We start from the raw sequence: 10304 nt of genomic DNA, 5'->3' as shown, positions 1-10304 counted from the left end.
CGCCAATCTGCTCCACTATTTACCTTTTCTTCCTGTTCAAGGGCGTTTGCGGTTTCTGTTAACAGTGGGTAAGTTCTAGTATTGCCCCTCTGCACCCTTGATTTATGTGGTACGAGGGGTTTGGAGGATAAATATTAAAACATGGCCGCTCCATTGGCTGCCAGCAATAACAGGCTGACTGGTTTCCTGTGCAGGGTTAGATTGCCTTGCCTTGCAGGGGCTTTGGGGACAGCAAGGCCAGTGGAGGGGAATCCAAGGGAGGATAAAGTGGCAAATAAAGCGACAGAGAGCATAATCAGCGCAACGTAAATCCACACGTGAGAGCAGTATTTGTTCTAAAACAAAGTAGCAACACAAACACGGCTTGCACTGATCATCTCAAGGGCACGACCGTGGGGTCAAGAACAGAGTGTCATCAGAGGACAATCAAGATTCTGCTGCCAAAACGGTGAAAGAGGGCATCCTGGTACTTTCAGAGAACATCCCATTGCTGACTGTCTTTGACAGTGTCCTTGAGCTGCACACTAAATCTAACATGTTCCTGGGATTCTGCAAAACAACCAACCACACGAGCTTAACACACACATGACTACCCAGTAAAGAAGTATCATCAGGATGGAGGCACAGTGTGGACTTCCCTTCCCAGAGGTCGTTTATTACTGCAATATAACTGTTAAACAAATCCAGGTGATATGAGCTGAGGGTCACTTATATTTTTGCTGTACTTTTGATTCTTGGTGACACTGTTGTTGCTGTTGTGGAGCACTGTGCTGTTGATGTATATCCATGGATGTTATGTCTGACAGTTCCCACAGACGCAGGTTTCTGAAAGGACAGTAAAAGAAACTAACAGGGGAATGTATGTCACGCTTGTGGAAGCAGAATGGGCAATAAAGGAACTGTTTCTGTGGTTTGAAACATAGCTTTCCTTTCAACTTAAGCTACCAGACGACAGTAGAGCGATGCTGGCAACACACACAGAGTGCTAGCATTATCCCAGCATTACAAATTATCCACTGTGTCTCATGGAAATATGTTAAAACACCACAGTTGTGTTAAAATTACAGCAGCACTGCTCTGGGTTTTACTCCTTCCCCATGTGCGTTTGTTCATCATATTAATTACTGTGTGAAGCCTCTGCGTCTGATTGGTGCCAGCACTCGTTCTTTGCCCTGACTTCATCTCCCTTGACTGCTTCTCCTTTGTCCCACCCTCCATCACAATTGTTTGGACCAGCGCCCAATCGCATGCTTCGACTGCACCATAGCATTAATCTGCAGCTGGTTTAAGGGGTCACCAGCTTGTCATTCTGGTAGGTTTGGATTTGGGAATGGCTCTCATTGTTTCATTTCAACCATCTTTGCTTGATTCTGGCCAGTAGTTTATGGCCAGCTTGCATACTAGTTATGTAACCTCCTTTTTTTCTTTATTTTTTAATTGTTTTACTCTCTAGAGGATGGGCTAGGATTCAGAGTATCTTGTTGAACAGACTTTCTTCTTACCACAGTTACTTATACAGATAATAAAAGATGAGGAAGCCAGGATTTAATTTTTAATTTATTTTATGGTAGAATGGGTAGAGTTAGGTTTCTCATATTTTCTTTGGGTGTGCATGCTTTTCTTTTTTTAAATCGCCAAGCATCCACCTGCCCTGAGCGCTTCAGATGAATTGTACTTCATTCATGTTTTACTGTGAAAACATTCAACACAGCAAAATATAACGGAAAAATCAGAAAGTTGCTGCAAAGAAGATAAGAGTGTCACATGGGCAGAAGGTCCTGTGAATTTGTGGCTTCATATTTTTATTTGACCACTCAATGCCCTCTGAGTGCCGCTCTTTATTTAAAGCATAGCAGCTGCACATTACAGCTGTTAAACTTTAAACCTGATACATTAAAACATTAAGCTAATCAGTGCATTAAGGCTTGACAATGTCCCATAGCCTAGTGACATGTGGAGAGATCAAAGTGAAATTAAATCTACTGGCTGGTAAACTTTTTCTGCAGCACCAACTGAGCGCATGCAGATTCCCATGACAGTGTGACGTATACAGTTTGTATACGTAAATGTAACTTTGTTGCACGCACATGCATGCACTTCTTAGGCAGAGAAGCTGTATTAGAATTGCAGAGAATGCAGAGGATGTTGTTGAGTAATTTTAAACTGAAACTCAAAACATGACCAGTTCCACATCAGGTTGCGTGTTCAGAATAAGTTTCTGAGGTGATCTAAGCTGGGTCCCCTAACTCTTGAATCTCACTCAACACTCTTGTCATTAAAGCAACAACCTCAGGCTAGCCCCAACAGTTATCCTTTCCTAAACACAACCATGTAGTTGTGTGCTTAGTTAACCAACCCACAACTGTAAACAAAATGAAAACCTTACCTAACATTCATAATTAGCGGTCTAATAGGGTTTAATTGTGGTGTCTTTTTGAGAGAGTGCTGTGTTTGATTAGAGAAACCACCGTGCACCCCACCTCTCAGTGTGGACTTTGTTGGACTTTTAAGCTCCTATTTGACTTTCCATTGGCACTGAATCCATGGTTGTGTTCACACTTGTGTCACTTGTAACTGAACCAGCACTCTCCTAACCAGGACAGCTTCATGCTTTTGCAGCTATGCTATGTGGTAATGATGCTTGGTCCAAGTAGAAAAAGCAGAACAGCTATTTAATGGATTGCCAATGAATTTTGTGGAGACACTCGTGGTCCCCTTGGAATGAATCATATTGACTGTACTGATGCCATGACCTTTCCTCTGGCACCACCAGCTCCGGAGATTCCTTTGAGCCCTTTGAAGTCATCTTAGTTGGACACAAGCTATGTTTTTAATAAGATTAAATTTGGAACTAAATAGTCTATTTTTTGACAGTTTTTTAAACTCTGGATGATTAATATCTAAACTCTCTGAGATTACTTTCCTAACCCCTTTCCACCTTTATGCAAATCAAAGTTTCTTAATACAAAGTCTTCTGAAATGCTTTCTTTTTTTTGAGAGGCATGGTTAACATCAGCAGATGCTTCTCATGAATAACAAACCTAAAGTGTTTTATATAAATCAAAGCAGCTGTAACACACACCTTGTTTCATTGATTGGACTCCAGGTTTGCTCACTCCTGACTGCAATTAGATTTGGTTGATATCATTTGCCTCGGGCTTCACAGAGATTTCCAGCCAACACTGTAAACAACTGAATGATGTATTCAATATACAGAAAATTCAATGATCTGTGTTTTATTACCAAAAAATGATTCGATTTTTTTATAATTGCAACATAGACTGTTCTTGTTATTGTTTTGAAAGGGTTGCTTTTTCTTTTTCTCTGTCCTCCTCACATCTTTCTGTTCTTTACTACCCTTGAACAGCATTAAGGTCACTGTGAATTTTACACACTGAAACTAAATGTAGAGACTTAAGAGGCAGCCAGACGTCTTTTTGGCTCTGGAGGACAAAAGTAATATTCCCCAAACTAACATATTCCTTTCAGCACACTGTTTGTGTTTTAACAGTCAGTCCTTCTAAAATGAAACGAATCCCTGATAATAAAACAAAGAGACCAAAAATGAAAGATCAAATTTTCCTTTTCCCTTCAGGGAATGTGATATTATGATGATCAGAATCACTTCAGCCACCAATAACTGTTTAAGAGTTTGTATTGGCCCGAAACCTGAAACCTAATAGGGCTTCACAGACTATAATAATGGCACACAAGGCAGAAGGACAACAGGATCTCATGGTGCAAAATGATACATTTATGAACCACAGACTGTGGATATTAGTCTAAATATATACATTTTAACAGTATCTGTGTTTGTGTAGGGCGTTGTGTAGTGCATTTGCAGCTGCAGAGGAAACTGTGGGGCCTGATAGTGATTATTATGAGATTTGTAAAATGAAGATGTTGTACTTACAGATACATAATCATTTTTTTTTCTGAGAGACCTCAAGCGTTTTTCTTTTGCTAACATATTTATACAGAAACATATATCAACCATATGCTGTATATAAATGATGGATGTGAAGTGTTGAACAATGGACAAGAGTTGGCCTGACAACGGTCACCCACTGGGTGGCTTTGCAAAGTATAAAAACTGCAGTAACATGCTGATGACAAGCACCAGCCTACTGCACAGGTGTGCAAATGTTGTAACATTAAATTTATTTTAGATGTAGAAATGTCATGATTTACTACATCTTATATACTCAACTCAGACCAGGAGATAAATGTTAGGGATGTTTATTACATGTTTATTACAATCACACTGGGAAAGCTTACTTTTCTTAGTAATGGTACATAGTAAGAATGTGACTGTGTGGCTGTGGAGAGTGGGGAGGCAGTCAGGTGAGTTTTTGTGGGAACCAGTCTGTCTTTTGTAGAAGGAAATCCAACAACAGAATCCAAAATCTAAAGTCCAAAATTCAAGCGTATTCCAGGCAGGGAGGTCCAAAGCACACCAAAGGGAAACAAAAAAGGAGACGCGACATCAGTGTAGGTACATGATCAAACACAAATCTGAGCCCAACATTACCAAAATGTAACTGTGAAGCTGGGCAGAAAACAAGTGGAAGACCTGGTTCTTCACACAGCACCTGAAGAGAAAAAAGGGAACAGGTGCACAGCTGGAGGCTCAGCCTAAGGCTGATCACACAGAGAGAAAGGGAGAGAGCATTAAAAAAAGGCAGAGGAGGACAGATTTTGCTGGCACCATAACCAAAAGCACCCTTCTCTCGATGGGTGCCTCGAGGCACACCAATGGACTTCTCAGAATGCACCTTGTGGAACTCCCTCAACTAGTGAAGCATCCAGGATTAAAGAGTGTGGAATGAAGTATTCCTTTGGACAGTATCCCTCCCTCCACAACATACTGGAGGTCCAAACCCCCCTCACAGGAAGGATGATGAGTCAAGTTGAAAGGGATCAGATGGAAGGCACAGAGCGCTAGAAGACACCAGATGCTGTTGTGGTCTGTGTGTCTTGTTGGGTCATTTTTGGGCTTTTGTGTTTAACGCAGTATTGTCCTCAAGCTCTACTTGTAGTTAATATTTAGTTGAATTTTATTATTGTTTTTTTTTTTTCTATAATTGTTCTGTGAGTCATTGGTTTGTTTTAGAATTATTCTGGATTGCATCTGTGTAGGTTCTCAGTCATCCAGGTCATCATAGTCTAAGGAGCTTGGAAAGAAAAGCATCTGGACTTCTTTAAGTTTCTTGAAGACGTTTCACCTCTCATCCGAGAAGGTTCTTCAGCTCTAAGAGCAACTGGTGGAGAGTCAGAGGTATTTAAGCCCTAGTGGGCGTTCTCTCTTAAGATAGTCTTTGACCAACTTTTGATCATGTGCCGCATCACATGAGCCAAGGTGTGAAAAAGGGTGTGGGTCATTATCAGCCGAGATTTTGGGTGAAACCATCGTGAGACCTTGCCTCACCCTATCATGCGACTTACTGAGATCAACTGACCCAAGATGTGAGTGGGCATTAATGTGCCCAGGAAGGGTTCTTAAAACTGGTGTCATAGGCCACCCCCTCTGTTCAAAGATGGTTGCTAGCAGTGGACATAGATGGCTTCTTTTACTTGTCTTTCAAACCATCTGGCCTCTTAGTCCAAACTGTGAACATTAGCTTCCTGGAAAGAGTGACCTTTGTCCTTTAGATGCTGATGTACAGCTGAGTCTTGTCCTGTCGAGGTGGCTCTTCGATGCTGTGCCACGCGTTCATGGAGTGCCTGTTTGGTCTCTCCAATGTAGAGGTCTGAGCCGTCTCACTGCACTGCACAGCATACACTTTAGCATTTAATTGGTGTTTGGGAGTTTTGTCCTTTGGATGAGCCAGTTTTTGTCTGAGTGTGTGGCTGGATTTGTGCACTGGAATGTCATCCATGGAGAAGATTCTCCTGAGTTTCTTTTATAAACCTGCCACATAAGGGATGACAGCAGAATGAAAAATGGAACATTTTGGTCCCTTAACCTACAACCGACAGCCTTCATGACAGAGACTTCTATTTCTATGTAATTTTATCTGCACAGGTGATTGACAGTCTTCTAAATTTCAAAAGGTCCACTGTGGACCTGTACTAAACTACAGCCTTTTTAGGCTAGCCTAAAAAGGGTTTCCTTTAGCTGAAGAACACAGTGGGATTTAAAGCAACTATATAATCTGAGGAAGCCTCTAATGTTTGGTTGGCCCTCTCAGTTTACCCATTAGAGGACAGAATCTGGAGGGAAAAGTTAATTGTTGCTCACTTGTGTGTGCCTGACATGTTTGCAGAATAATAACTGCAGCTACATGGTGCTCCGGCCTACACTTAGTTGGCAGTTTATTAGTCACACTTTCAGCTAAAATTTATGTTATCTGATATGACAGGACTGTCTGCTAAACAAAATGCCTGCTTAATGTTTATATTGCTGAAGGGACAGTTGTCTGTCTTTGTCCGGAAAAAAAACACTGAAATGTACGAGCTTGACCCTCTTTGAGCTGCTAAATGCTCCCTGGTTGCTAGCTAGTTTTCTATAGAGCCTCCAAAAGACTGGGATAGGAATGTTTTTTCTGGCGTATTCTTGCATTTCTGTTTGGCTCAACCCACTTATAACAGACTGCCAGTAAAAAGAAAAATCCTTTAGTGCAGATAGGATGGAAAAGGACAGATGATGTGATATGTGATAAAACGGCAGCAGCTGCTCTGCATGACTGTGACAGGTGAAGCTGTGGCTGGATATGGTTACCACTTGGAGTACAGTTGCTGCTGTGGTTCAGTCTGTGGTGCTAGGAATCTGTCTAGCTGTAGTGTGTTTTGAACACTGACAAATGTGGTACCAGTAAACTAGTACAGTAAAATACGCTAGCAGTGAAAAGCCAGCACATTGTCTCGGCGGACATACACAATGCTGCACAGTCAGTGTAACAGGCATAAAAAAAACTGTGTCAGCACCAGAATTATGACAACAAAAGCACAATAGCAGTGACAGCTATGTCATCCAGTGGCTGAAGTCATAATCACAGTGTGTCTCAATTAGCCTTGGCAGCCATCATTGAGAGCTGGTTATATTTATAAATGCAATATTGTAGACTGTCTTAGGGGGGAGGCTCAACACTCTGAAGCAAGTTCGGTACAACATAGCTTCACCATTTAGTTTAAGCTCCCACATGAAGGTGGTTATCAACTCATAAGTCAGCCCAGGATTTCTAAATCTAGCTAAGAGCTCATTCACATGAAAGATGTGGTTTTGGCAGCACATGACCAACTACAAAAAGAAATGTCTACTTGCAACAGAGCAGCTTGTTTCACAAAGAAGATAAAAATATAATATTAGAAAATATGAAGAGGGTAGACACATAATGCAGACCGACAACATCACAGCTGCTGCACCTAAGAAAGTGTGTCTGTAAGGTCAGTATGTCTGGAAAAGTGCTGTATAGAAAGTCTATTTGAAGCCAAGATAGAAAACTGGCAAAAATACTGACTTTTTTAGTCAATAAAATTATTAGTTTCACAAATCTATCATTAGGTGTTAAACTATTGAACTGCAAAGAGACGAACAAATATAAATTGATCCAGGATGCTTGGGTGTTTTTAAAAAGATTTAGGTGCCCTGTTTTGGGATTGTGTCACTATACAAGGGCTTACAGAACATTTAAATAAGCTGTTATAAAAGTTTTTTCAGGCAACAGAGAATCTCTAATTCTTATTAATATTCAAAGAAAGACAAGGAAATGTAGACCCTATTACTGTCCAGTTCACTGCTGCCAGGGGTGCTTTTCAGGATACTTACTAAACAATTGATTAGTTTTAAGCGCTTTGAGTGCTCAGAAGAGTAGAAAAGCGCTATATAAGAATTTTCCATTTACCATTTACCATTAGTCAGAAGGCACCAGTTTGGTGGTATATGTGTTGTGTTACGCATTAACCTGAGCAGATTAGACATGACGCATAGTTACCATGGCTTTGTAACAGTTTTGCAATATAAAATTAAGTCAGGAAAAGAAAATTCTCATTGTTGGCTCTTTACTTGTTAACCACGTGTCTGCCATTGTGTTGTATGTGGGCTGAAGGATTAGAGCTTGACCTCTGAAAAGAACTGCTAGAAAAGGCTATGCGTCCTCTAACTATGCCTGAGAAGCATAATTATAATAACCTGTTTTCCTTAAGCTGAACTGTGAGGCTAATGTGTACAAGGATGTTTGTACCACAGAGACTGGTGTTGGAAACAAGGTGGGTATGTTGTACTCTGCTTCATACAAGCTAGCCTGAGGATGCTCCCATGCATGGGCCATGTGAGCAACACTGAAACCAACTTAATGCAACCTGCACTCAGAGGCTCAAAAGAAACACGAGGATTATCAATAAGAAAAAGATGCTGACAGCCAGCAGGGGAAGGTTGTTCGTTACACGTGTGCTCAGACGTACACGCATGCACTCAACATCATTCCTGTAGCTAGAGGGGAGTGGGAAGTGCCAGCAACTCCAGCTCATTATCTGCATTTCTAAACACACAGTAAAAGATCTCTTTCAGTTCCACTGTAATGATGGTGCTCGTTAAATGAAGGTGACTGTATTCCTGCCATGTTATTCTAATTCCTACACTGTGTCATGCTACTTATAGTCTAATATGTTAATACCTTCTAAGCTTAAGGGTCAAATTTAGAGACTGATGCATCCAAACAAATGACAGCATGTTAGTTATAGCCCCAATAATCAAGAGCACATGCTGTCTGGGTTCTTTGATTGGGTTCTTTTGTCACTTTAAATGATCTAAGCATATTGTATGTTTTGGTTGTCTGTGTAAATATGTTGATCCATAGAATCCAGAGACTGTAATTCAGATAGATGTAGCTTCCAAGTTAAACCCATCCATGGAGGGGGCCGCAAGCCAGTGTGCTATTACTGCCATTCCCAAGACCAGCTAAATGGGCAGGGATGCATCAGGAAGGGTGTTGAAAGAATACAAAAATGTCATTCTTCTCATTAAGAATGATTTCCAAACTGAAACAGTCGAGACCTCGGAGACCTGGGTTAACAACCTGCTGGCCAAGTGCTTCTGGTGGTGTTGGCCATCAGAGCGCTAGTGTGCTATTGCTGGCTGAAGAAAAAGGAAGCGGGAAGGGTGATTGTAGTTAGTGGATGTGAGGAGAGTGTCAGACAAGATAATGGTTAGATGACATAAGAGAGAGAGGAATTCTGGAATAAGCCAAATGAAGTGGTAGAGAGCGTAACGAGCAGCTGGAAAGGCGATTTCAGTGTACATGTAGGTAAAGGAAACAGTGGTGATGAGGTGGTGTTGGTACGGTATTAAGAAGAGAAATGTAGAAGGATAGATGGTAGTGGTAGAGAGAGGAGGATGGATGGAGGCAAACTGGTGAATGAGGAAGTGCAGAGGATCAGTAAGGCGGAAGCAAGGGTAGCCATGAAGAGAATAAAGAGTATAAAGTAAGTTGGTCCAGATGACAAACCTGTGGAAGTATGGAGAAGCCTAGGAGAAAGGGCAGTGGAGTCTAACCACATCCTTTCACATTCTTGAAAATTCAGAGGATACCTGAGGAATGGACGTAACAGGTTTCCAAGAACATGGGTGAAGTGCAGAGCTGTAGTAACTACAGAGGGACAAGGTTGATGAGCCATACCACAAAGCTATAGCAAAGAGTTGTTGAAGCTAAACTAAGGAGAGAGTTGGTGATCAGTAAGCAGCAGTGTGGCTTCATGCTGAGAGAGCACTACAAATGCAATGTTTTCTTTGAGAGTGTTGATGAAGAAATACAGAGAAGGTCAGAAGGAGTTTCACCCTGTGGCTCTACACAAAGCATATAATAGGGTGCCAAAAGAAGAACTGCAAGAGAAGGAGTGGCAGAGATGTGGTGCAGGACAGGAGTCTCCAAGTGCTATGATGACGTTGTGACCTGTAATGAGAGCAGGTGAAAAGAGCCTGGAGAGGTGGAGGTATGCACTAAGGAGAACAATGAAAGTCAGAAGAAACACAGCATACAAGTGTGTGTGATGAGAAGGAGACGAATGTAACAGTGAAGCTACGAGAGGTACTGGGAATGAAGATAGATGAGTTTAAATATCTGGGGTCAGGAAGAAGACAGTATCGACGGGGTGGACATGTGTCAGATGTGATTTGTGACAGAAGAATAGTGATAAGAGTTAAAGGAAAGCTTTGCATGATGATAGTGAGAGCTCCTACGGTGTGTGGTTTGGAGACAGTGGCACTGGTAAAAAGGAAGCCCAGCTGAAGATCAGAAATCAGAGTATCAGAGGGACGGCTCAGGTCGAGCTAGAGAGACAGTGTTGAGATGGTTTGGAAATGACAG

General features: G+C 41.5%; 1 pseudogene; it reads right to left on the bottom strand.

Moving 5' to 3' along the window:
* Window positions 1-5272: 5272 nt before the first annotated feature.
* Window positions 5273-8270, bottom strand: LOC148102077 (uncharacterized; annotated as a pseudogene).
* Between the last annotated feature and the right edge of the window lie 2034 nt (window positions 8271-10304).

The sequence above is a fragment of the Neolamprologus brichardi genome, chromosome 7 (assembly GCF_056152115.1).
Source record: "Neolamprologus brichardi isolate AB-2024 chromosome 7, ASM5615211v1, whole genome shotgun sequence".
NCBI classification, from domain to species: Eukaryota; Metazoa; Chordata; class Actinopteri; order Cichliformes; family Cichlidae; genus Neolamprologus; species Neolamprologus brichardi.
This window is presented reverse-complemented; position numbering and strand designations above follow the sequence as displayed.